Below are 12,221 nucleotides of genomic sequence, written 5' to 3'. Positions count from 1 at the left end.
ACTCGAACCACGTCCCTCTGCTCGACCAATACGAGGTACAACCAGCAATAAGGCGGCTTAAGAAAAACAAGGTCCCGGAGCCGACGGTAAACCGTGTAAACCGTGTGTTCCCTTCATATATCCACTGTACTCTTGAAATTTGTTACCTGGTTTCCATCTTTATCTATGCAGAAGCTAGCCCCGGTCTGAAAACTATTTGATTGTTGCCTTATTTTCTGATAGAATTTTCGAGCCGTATTCCTGACTTACAGTATCTCAAGCTCTTCGCACTCATGCCTTTCTGCTTCTTCCTTTTCACGGAAAGTGAATATATTTTGGGTCTCCCTGCCCTCCTTTACGAAAAGACTACGGAACGAAAAGTAATTTACGGGCAGGTCAGTGTCAAAAAATCTTTGGGAATTTGTATGCTGTTACAACAACAACCAAAATGGCAACTCATACGGGAAATGCATAATTTTAGAGTTTTAGACCCAACCTAACCATAATTCTAGAAACTAATGAGTATTTTGGAACACCAATTTTTCTAAAGTCCTGCGTTATCAAGAGCTTGAACGTTATACCAGGGAAGACTGGTGGATGCTTTCACAGTGGCACCTCAGCATCTCGTGAAATTAGCCTAAAGCAAGCACTTTAAATGTCCACTTAAGGTTTCATCTCCATGTTTTATCGATACAGACCAAACATTTTAGGCATGGCGAAGTTTGTAATTTATTTTCAAAGAAGATTATAAGGTTTTCTTTCCAACTACTTACTTACATATGTTTGCTCGGTTATCCTTTTATAGAAGAAACCTAATAGGGAGGCTACCTAGTTTTTCCTTTTAGTTGATAATCAAAATTTTCTGCGACCTTTCCACAATAGCAGGGAATTAAAAGCGTAAAATATAAAACAAAGCTCCAGAATATATAAGTAAATTCGCGTCAAGCACGTTTGTTTTCGTTTTCAAAAAAAATATGACCTACAAATCCAGAATAAAATGCTTATGGTTAAAGCCACAAAATAGCATTGACCAACAGGAGGAATTCAAACAACATGCAGCGCATGCAAAAAGGAAGCATACTAGCGTCATAATAGTTGTAATAGATAATAAAACAACAAAAATACATAAACAAAAAATATAAACACATTACTGTGTATGTATGTAAGCATGAAAACCGGCAACAGATCCTGCATCGGGAACTACTCTGGTGCACATAGCAAATACATACACACACATAACTAATAACTACAGTTAACTGCCTGTGGCTGGTGTCGGTAATAAAAACATGTTGACAGCTAAATGACATAAAGGCGGAAAACTAATAAATATTTGACTATACCAAAGCAGAAAAGGACCACAAGTAAAGTTGTGGCAACAATTTGTGTCACGTTATGACCTAACTAATAAAAAAAATATGAATTTCACTGCAATGTATTTAATGATGCAATTGAGCAAGCAATGAGGATGAGAATATGGGGCGAATGGAAAAAAGAGTGCAATACCTAAATTGTCATTTATGTTATTGATATACATACATACATGATTATTTACTAAGGACCAATTTCAGATGAATATTATTTAAACGGCACTTAAGTGTAATTTGAATGGCATTTAGTTTTCTTTGGGTTTCATATCAACTTCAACTATTTAAATTTGCCAAACAAGTGGCAACACTGTTGCTTGTTGAATCAGAGGGTTTTAGTCAATGAATTAACTGATTTATGTAAAGAGGCGTGTTGTGAATACACCAATATGTCAGATCGGGGAGGGATATAGCATAGAGCTAAGTTAATAGACCCTTTCGCGGTTCATCCTTTTTCAAAGCCATCCTGAACATAATGTTTGTTAACATTGCTGGAAAAAGTGCCGCAGCACGGGCTGCAATCAGGCTCAGAGTAACCGGATGCCTAGCAAGCTCAGCGCTTGGGTACTCTAACATGTTTTAAAGTTTCGATTTTCAACAGATCACCCCTTTTCAGAAATGGTTCCAGGCAGCTTTTTCTCTTCGAACATTGTCTGAAATGATGATTGTGTGGGTCGAGATGCGTGAACTTTTTCACGGATTGGCCATTAAAAAAGCAATAAGGAAGCTAAGCGTCTACTCCAATAGCCAAGCGTCAATCAGGGTACTGGCTTAGCTGATGATGAGCTCAAAATTGGGCAGGGTGTGACCATGGTTGAAATATTGGCGAAAAAGGGCATTCTTGAAATGCCATCCACAGGCAGGGAGCGGCACAGACCACCTGTTTTAATTCGCCTCAGCTCAGCGAATATTGGGCGAGAACTTGTGCGCAACGGCAAAGTCCTTCTCGCCCAAAGGGATAGGGAAGGCACTGAGAAAATCGTCAACTAAATATATTTCTCTCAACACAAGATCAGCCCCCTCTGTAATGCGATGCGAAAGAGAAAAGCAAAATTCTTTTTCAAGCAACAGAAATAATAAAAACATATGTCTTTTGATTTTTCTTGAGAACTGGATTCTCAGCTTTAAGATACAGTTTGTATGTGAGGTTCTTAGTTTTAGAGGTGGTTTGAACCCCAAGGGGTAGGCCTTGTGTATGTGTGTATAAATAATATTGAGAGATGTTTAAAATAATAGATAGTATAAACATATCGGTAAATCGATATTTTTAATACCAAATCGATAAGCCAATAAAAATTATTGATAAATATAACGATAACATTATACCAAACGATATCGATAAGAATCAAAGCACTCATATCCTTAGTTAACGATACTGCTACTTAACACTCGGAAAGGGCTCTACCCATCAAATCCTGCCTAAATAATTTAAAGTTCAAAGCTTTCGTTTCAAGATTACGCGTTGAATATGATTATGTATATAGTATGTATCTTCACAGTGATTAAACCACCCAAACCGGCAAAAAAATGCCCGCGAAAAGAATGATTAACATTAGCCCAGAATGCGCGCCTCAAATTACCCACAATGGGCGCACACAGATACGCATTCAAGCAAGCAGTGAATTACCAGCAAAAACAGCCAACAGTTCTGAACTAGGATAGCTAATTGTAATGCATAGTTGCCACTCATCAGCGTTTAGTTAGCAGCCAACAACAGGCAGCGCAATTGCCACCAAAGCCACACAGTGCTGCTTGCTACTGGCTGCCGCCGCCACAAGCTGGTACATTGGATCATAAAAGACAATTAACTACAAACAAGTTAATAGTTATCTGCGAATGTTTTTTGTTTTTTTTTGTTGTTGTTAACGCGGTACATGGAGTTATTGGAGTTACGCGCATGTCCTGCCGAATGGCGCAGCATATTGGTGGCCCATAGACAAGCAACAACAAAGCAACAATTTGCTATACTTTGCATTGTGCATATGCTGTGTGTGCGTTCCGATGTTCCATTGTGGTTTTGACCAACATTCACTAGCAAATTTTCAGCTTTCACATTGCCTTCACCACTCAGGCGTCCAGCCTTCAGTTGCCTGCAGAATAACAAATGTTGCTGCTGCTGCTGCTGCGCACTGACTTCTGCTAGGCTGCTGTTATTTTACGCCACAGCTGCTTGTTCTTCTTTCATTCTGGGTACATCCTTGTCTTTTTGTTTTTGACGACCATTGAAACATAAAATGTACATATGTATGTACATATATATTTACTTCTTGTGTTGGTATTTCATTATTATATTTGCTGTTGCCTTACTGACTATCAGACTGGACTGCCATGCATACTTGCGCAATTTCACTTACCAAAATACATACTCATATTATCTCATATAAACAAACTTTTATGGCGATGGAAAGCGAAATGAATTTTGCTAACGAAAGTGCTGTGCTTTTTGTTTTGTTTGTGTTGGTTAAACGCCGCCGCATGGCCACACATACATACATATGTATGTATCTATTCGTATCCTTTGGCTTACTTTGCTTCGCGCGTTTGCCAGCCGACCGACACCGTCACCGTCACCGTCACACCGTCACACCGCTTTCCCTTCAGCCTCTCAATGCTCAAAGCTCGCTGGTATCCTTGCTGTCGTCACCGTCGCCACTGTTGTCTCTGTTGCCATTGTCGTTTTTGTTGGCATTGTCGTCGCTGTTCTCGTCGCTACGACTTGCTGGCTATAAATACAAATGTCCTGGCCAGTATGTGGCTTAAAGCGCCACAGTAATCCTAGCCGTAGAATACATACGTCGCGAGCGAGAGCAGTGCGATTAGCCAAGTGATCAGTGAAAATAATCTTTGAAAAAAAAATAATAGACTTTTTTCCCCAATTTGAAAGTTCAACTAATTCAAAAAAGGCTTGCAAAATTTAAATTGCAATTCGGCTGTTTAGAAAGTGAAATTATTTCGAAATTAACTGTGGTGACACAATTACGTGAAAGTATAAGGAATATTTAAATTAATAACGGACAGTGTCCCAGTGTGCAGTGTTTCAGTGATTTGATGGCATTAGAAGGTGAATAACATAAAACCATTTTTTAATATATTTAGAGTTTTTTATAAACCGAGGTAATTTTTTGTTAAAATAAAGACTAAACCGGCCATGTTTTATATCGAAACGTACATATATGTATACATACATATACAGCGAATACACATTTTCTTCTTTCATTTCTTCCATGTTTGTTGATAAAGAATGGTTCACCTGTAAATGTCTAAGGACCTTAGTGATGTATTTGAGGTGAAAAATTAGTAGGCTCCTAGTGAAATTTTTAAATTCCCTTAACACAAATTGCATTTAAATTTTAAAACGGGTGGCAAACCTGCTACATGCAACCCTCCTTTAGAAATAAAGTTTCTTCAAGGTAATTTTGATTGTAGTTACTTATTTAACCTATTGCATACCTTGAATTAAACTTTGTAAATCGTTCGCAACTTTCTCCAAAGTATTTTCAAATCACGGCCTCTTTCGTGTGGTACTCGTATCGGGATACATATTTCAAACTTGGAATTGCTTTAATTTAAGTTAAATTTGATTTTTTAAACGGGTGGCAACGCTCCTACACGCATGTACAAATGTACATACCTACATACGCTGCGATTAGGTTATAAATATTTTTCCGGAGCTGCGCCATCTGTTACACAAAAGACGAAATACACACATAATTTTCGAAAGGAAGAAACCTGAACTTTCGATTAAGGAAAACAAAAACAAAATCATTCGAGCGGTTTTCGCGAATTTTGGCAACAAAAAAATTTTGCTAATTTTTTTCAAATAAATTTGTTGAATTTATATTAAATTTGCATACAATAATATTGCTATTAGCGTGGGCCAAAAATCCTTTTTTTTTAGAATTTTGTTTTTGGTAATAGTAAAAATATGGTTCATTATGCTCTAAAAAGAATCTGTGTGAAAGATGAAAATTTTTGGTCTATATCTTATGCTCGCCCAAGTCCGTAAAAGTTCAAGTGCTAAAAAAATTTCGACTCTCTACAAAAAAAGGTTCATGTACCTAATTACGTAGGACTAATACTTTCGAAGACAATTGCAATTTTAGTAAAAAAAAAATTATTAATTAATGTTCATACTATTTATTAATTTTTCATAGTTTTTTCTTGAAAGACTATATGCATTCGAATTTTTCCGTTCTTAAGTGATGTCTCTGCCAACCAAAAATATTTCATTTTTATATACAAGTAAATTAGAGTGGTCCTTAAAAATATCTGCCTCTAAATGTTGTATGGGGCACCCCTTTATTTTATTCCACGTTCAAAATACATTTATGCAGATAATTATTTTGGTGGCGAGAAGGCTACAACGCAACTACGGTCGTGGACAGATGAGATCTATTTCTAGTTTTCTAGCAACAGATAAGGATCTTGCTCTTCTTTTATGTCAAAATAATGCAAATTTTATGAGAATTTTTTTCATGGCAGAAATATGTACACTCGGAGGTTTGCTATTGCCGGGCGAGGGGCGACAGCTGTTAAAATCAAAACTTTTTCCAATTAAGATGCTGCTCGGACCAAGGATTCGGTCCTACTGAGTCATAGTATGATTATCTAATCACTTGGGTACGGCGGCGCTTATGGTTTTTCGCATAGCTCCCAAAAGATATATCCAAAAGCGTTACATCAAACGATTTGATGGCCAAGACACATCATCGGATTTCGAAATGACGTTTCCTGGGAATTTGTCGCCATGTGCCCCGTCTAGTTTTATTCTATTATCTTTGCTTGTTTACATTCGTCGCTAGATCTTGTGTACATTTGTATGTATTTTAATCCATTTTGGAGCTATGCTAAAAAATTATATCTACCCTAGTTTGTGGCCTAATTCATTTATCTGCACATCGGATCTACTATATATAGTACATACATATGTATATATCATTCCAACAAAAACAATAGTTTGTCAAGCAGCATTGCAATGCATACGAATTAAATTTGTGTGTAAATATTAATCCCTACACTCATAAATAAAAATATTCGCACTCATTTTGTAGTCGTTGCAGTTTTGTTTACCGCGCTAATTAAAAAGAGTCTAAGTACATGGATGGAGGGCGGCATCTGCATAAATGCATATTTATGGATGGGCAATTGCATGAAGTTGCAGTACCTTTTAATTGTATTAGGTAGGAGGTTGCTTTAGTGTCACCTGCTCATACAATTACATACATACTAACATACGTTAACACTTGTAATATAGTTATTTGCTACACATGTAGCAAGCAGACATTATCCCCCCGCCCCCCATAGGCAACCAAACAGCATGCGAGTGCAAACATTATGGTTAAATTATGTTGCCACAAATACAACAAATAAATAAACAAACCCCCCCCAAAAAAACGATAAAGTTGTTACCTTCTTTCGTCATGCCTACTGAAGTGCTTGCTGCTGGTGCTGTGATTTTAATTGAAAACATACAGAAAAGACTCAGCAACAACAAAAACAGCAACAACAACGCAAACTATGCACCGCACATTTGTAGAAAGTCATTAATAAGCCAACATGCATAGATATGTATGTAGAAAATTTCGCATAAGCCACAATTACAAAATAGTTAAATATACACTACTTTAAATTTCATCTGTTTCGCCATGGCTTGTTGAGTTTTCACAAAAATTCAAATGCAAATGAAAGCGAGATGTACCAAAATAAAAACACCAAAACAGTTGAAATGAATATAACAAAAATTTGGAGATGTAAGAAGGCAATTTTTTTCTTTTTGATTGCAAAACGATAGTGGAGAGCGTGGGTGTGCGTCTAAATATGTTCATATGTATGGAAAGATAGGTACATATAGTACTTTTGTGTGCACATTTGAAGATACAACTTTATTTACATAAAATAACCATAGATTTTGACTATAGTTTAGTAGAAGTAGCTTGGGAAGAAACGAACCAAAAGCTAACGAAATGCTTCAATATATATAGATTTCAATATGGCCTATCGATAAGTCGGCTGAGAACGCGAAAATAGGCAGGCATACAACTGCAGTCGCCATCGACTACCACCTCTATAGAAAATATTTGTACTACAGGGGTATGCAGGGCAAGGGCTCAGTGTTAAAATTGCATAACTTATTTTTCTAAGGGACTCCATAAATTTTCTTCATATTCAAGACAAGATGAGTAGACGCTATAAACTGGCAAACCTAACCTACTTAGGCCGAATTAGATGTCACGTCTGGTTGGGACTTTAGTCTTAAAGTTCCTATACATTTGCCAACTATGAAAGATTGGAAAGGTGGCGCTGCTGATTCAAAGATGGAAAAGGGAGTCGACTCGGTTATGCGCTGCAAGAACATTTAAATAACGCAATCACATCGCCTGCCCGATAACTGTGGTGTCTTTCAGGCGCAGGTCTTTGCCATAGAGAAAAGGGCTTGTCTCATACGGAACGTCACTTTATTTGCTGACAGCTAGGCGGCATTGCAAAAATTACGTTCCAAGGTAGTAAAGTCGAAAGAAGTTCGCAAATGAGTCACGTCAAAACCTTTCTCTGCTGGGTTCCTGGACATAGCGATATCGACGAGAACGAAATAGCCGATGAGAATTGCAAATTAGCGAATGGGATAACTCTATACTCCCACCGATTTCTGTTCCACTAATAAAGAATACCACAACCATAACAAAATACTATGAATCAATCGGGACGACTGTGAGGTCTCAAGATAATAACTGCCTCTGCAATTTTAGATGTTGCTCGAATCAGAGATCTGAGGTAACCCCTAACTACCTGAATGTGTAGGTGGGCCGAAAGAAAGATGCTGTTCAGGTTTGGTCTTATTTTAGCTTATTTAATACTTTATTCCATTTTTTTTTTTGTCTTTTTTCGGATTTGAGTATTGCTTTTTCCACCGTAGCCGAGTGCTTAGAGGTCTTTCAAATAGCGGTCGGCCTCGGCGCAGACAATGGTAAACCTCCGAGTGTACTTCTGCTATAAAAAAGCTTCTTCGGAGGTTACTCGGTAAAAAATCCAGTTTATTCGCTAATCGAAATATCAAGACTTCAAAAAACTGCCTAAAGATATTCAAAAAACGGGTGGAAACCCGTTTGGAAAAACCGAGTCAGTCACCCTAGCATGAAGCTCCTATGTTCAACATTCCCCATCAGCACGATCAAGCAGACATAAAAGCCGTCTCCCAAATCACGTAATTGCCAGGGGTAAGGACAATGTAAGAACGAAATAACATACTGGCCACTGTTGGTTGGCTTTCCACGGAAGAAGATAAAATTGCTAGGAGATGTGGAACGAATGAGTAGAAAGAGGAACCCATCCTCTGTGAGTGATCTGCCCTTAGAACAATACGGATTAGTCTACTGGTAACGGGCTTTCTGCCGAATATGGAGGCAGTATGGATTTTAATGGTTTATGCGGAGCCACGTCGTGCCTATTCAGCCTAACCTAACCTTACCCCTAATAAATTGACCTATTGGACATTTCCAAAATCAGACCTCTAGGCAGAATGGTGTTCGTTAATCAACTTATCGCTGCCAAAAGCCTCATACTTTATCCTTGCAAAGGCGGGGCAGAGACACATAAATCCTCATATTCAAGCCAAGAAGAGCGAATTGGGTTGTCATGTATGTTTGTGCCACGTAAAGTAATGAGTTCAATAAAAGCAAAAACCTAGCGCGGTCCTCCGAGATTGAGGGCAACATGACCTTGCCCACTTGCATCCGCCCCAAAGGCTCCCAGTCTGAGTAGCTGAGCATATTATTCACACACTTTCTGACGGTGCCTCTGATGGCCGAAGGTGGAATATTATAACTGGTCGCGTACCGAGGAATAGCTGGTCTGAGCTCACTCTGACTTTTTTGACATACACATACAGACATTTTAATAAGCTAATGGCGTTTTCGTTTCTACCCAAAAAAAAATCAACTTTGGATTGCCCCTTTATCTTTTTGTGTTCGTTTCAAAAAAAAAAAAAAGATGAGAAAATTTTGTGTTCGTTTCTTAAAATTCTCTGCCCTTTGAAGCATTGTCAGCATTGCCCATTTACAGGGTTGAGTGTAACAATAAAACACATTTTGCACCGCAGAAGGGCAACAATTTTTTAGAAGAAACGACATCACCATAAATCTATTAAAACGCACCAGTTACACATTTTCTACAATACATCATCGTCATGCACAGGCAAACACTCTCACCCGCAATCAACGAAAGAAAGTGCGTATGGCCCACATCAAAACGAGATAAAACTTTCCACTTAATAAACACAACTCTTCGGCGACTAGGCTGGGCTGGGGGCTTGCTCCTAAACATGTAGCGTTGCTGCAGACCAACACGGATCTGCTCCCAATCTCCAATTGCGATTAGGGGCAATTTGTACGCGCTTTTACTTCCACACATTTGTATCAAGCGACACTTACTGACATATGTACATATGTATGTATGTACATGCGTTTGTGTGAACGCCTAACCAACCACTCATTTGTGCCTTTGGTTATCCCCATGGTGCCATAAATAACCAAGTTACGAGTAGATATTATTGTAGTTCAATTTATTGCGAATTTTCCACCCAACGATTTTTTTTTTTCGCCTTTAAAATTGATTGGCGCAAATACAAACGCTTGGAAGGGCAACGAACGCATTTGGTGTGAAATTTTACACATTACATACGGATATGTACATAAATAATCTTACCATTTGCTTCCTATTGCCCTCGACCTCATGCTGATTAGACAATGTTACGTTTTTTATTATGAAACTCTTTAACACTTTTCATGATAAATTTCGGAGCCTACGCGTGTGCCTATTTACGACTGATAAGCCAGCGCAAATTGTGGCATTCATAAACTTTTTAGCAATGATATTTTTGAAATTAATTGCGCGTGAAAATGTTGCCCAAAATTCGAATTTTTTTTTTAGCCACGATTGGTTCAAATTGCACTTTTGTTTCTGTAATTTGTGCGAGCAGGTAATTAAAAACCTGTAATTTACAGTTAAAGCTGCGAGCATGGCAACATTGCAACGGGCAAACCTAAAGGTGTGGTGAAACATGGCAATACAAGCGCTTTTTCTACGCGTTTCGCTGTCAAAATGCGAAATCGAAAGTCTACTTTCCCGTGTAAACAGCCAGAAAGTAATTTTTGGAGATTTGCAAAAATCACTTTCCGAAATAAAAATTGCAAGGTGTAACTGCAACTGAAATTATGAATTTTGCCACTTGCCACGTCTAACAGCTACTTAACTTCAGTGGCCTCCACTTGCGGATTGTAGAATAGGGTGGTCCAAAAATGCATGCAAAATAGTAAAGTCGGAATTTTTATGCTCCATATCGAAAAGGGTATACCCCTATTTTTTTATTTTGATCAAAAAATATTTAGAGGCCGCTCAAAGTTTTCCATGTATTTTGTATAATAAAACCCAATTATTGGAAGTCTCCTGAAGAGAACCAGAGTTTTCCGATCGAAAAATATTGATTTTCAAGAATTCCATACCATTTCCCTGTAAATATTTTTTGATTTCAAAATAAAAAAATGGGGTATACTTTTTTCGATATAGAACCATCCTAGGGTGTGAGGGCACTAAAATTTCTGACTTTACTTATTTTGGACCACCCTAGTGTAGAACAAATCGCGACGAGTAAAGGAGGTGGTTACTGAGCGGCACGTGCTAAGACCAGTGTTGCCGTTTTCCCTACGATCGAAGTTTTTATACCCGAGCGCACTTGCGCACAGGGGTATTATAACTTCGTTCACATAACGGTTGTTTGTAACAGGCAAAACGAATCGAGATAGATATAGAGAAATGTATATATAAATGATCAGAATGAAAATAGAAATCGATTAAGCGGAAACTGTGATATTTTAATAACTACTGAATTACTCACTCAAAATTGATATTTACAATAATTTTTAGACGAAAAATAAGAATATTATAAATTTTTGAAAAATGGCGGGGCAATTTGTACCAAACTCGGTATGGTTATTGTGCTTGCCACTTAAAAGCAAACCGTTGAAAATTATTGAAATCGGACTAAAATTACGGCCGCTTTTCACAATGCTTGAAACTTCAATATTTCGAAATTTAAGGACGCTGGTTTACTCAAAATTGATACACCCCGGTTTACCATGTAGCGGTAGCTTTCGGAAGGGTGAAAATCATAAATATAGTTAGCCTCGCATAAGGCTGTTTTTACAGTCAGCCATATTTTCCCACCGAAACACTAATGTGATCCATTGTCAACAGAGTGTGCTTCGATTTATACTGGTCCCAACCTAACGGACCTCTTTCGTTTCACTTTGTGATACAAAGTAGAATCAAGCGTCTAATTTTCAGCGACATTAAATCGTTCCCAACACCAGGAACGGAGTTCACTTAAAGTTGGAGAACAAAATGAAACTTTCGGCATCTTTATACCCACACGTTACGAAAACTGCGTCACTTTGAAATTATTATTTTTATGTCTAAAGTAGGTATAAAATATTTAAATACCACTGAAGTAACCGTCGCATCCATCTGCTCCACTGCGACAACGCCCATTTAAAATATTCATATAAATATCCGCATATTTATTCACCCGTAAATGCAATGGCATCGTGTTGGTAACTATTTTTTGACTGCGAGAAAAAATGGCATTTTCATTGCATTTTTATTGCGCGCAACAGAAAATGGGCAACGTGTCGCAGCTGGCGTCAACAGAGTTTGTGGTTTAATGGTGCGACGATTGAGAGGCGCTTGTGCACTGACCGCTGTTTATGAATGTCATTGTTTTTAATTATAATAATAAAAAAATAAAATAAAAAAAAATAAAATAAAATAAATTAAATTAAATTAAAATAAAATAAAATAAAATAAAATAAAATAAAATAAAATAAA

Source organism: Rhagoletis pomonella, unplaced genomic scaffold (assembly GCF_013731165.1).
Source record: "Rhagoletis pomonella isolate Grant_MI unplaced genomic scaffold, Rhpom_1.0 Rhpom_scaffold_00006, whole genome shotgun sequence".
Classification (NCBI taxonomy): Eukaryota; Metazoa; Arthropoda; class Insecta; order Diptera; family Tephritidae; genus Rhagoletis; species Rhagoletis pomonella.
Note: the sequence above shows the minus strand (reverse complement) of the source record.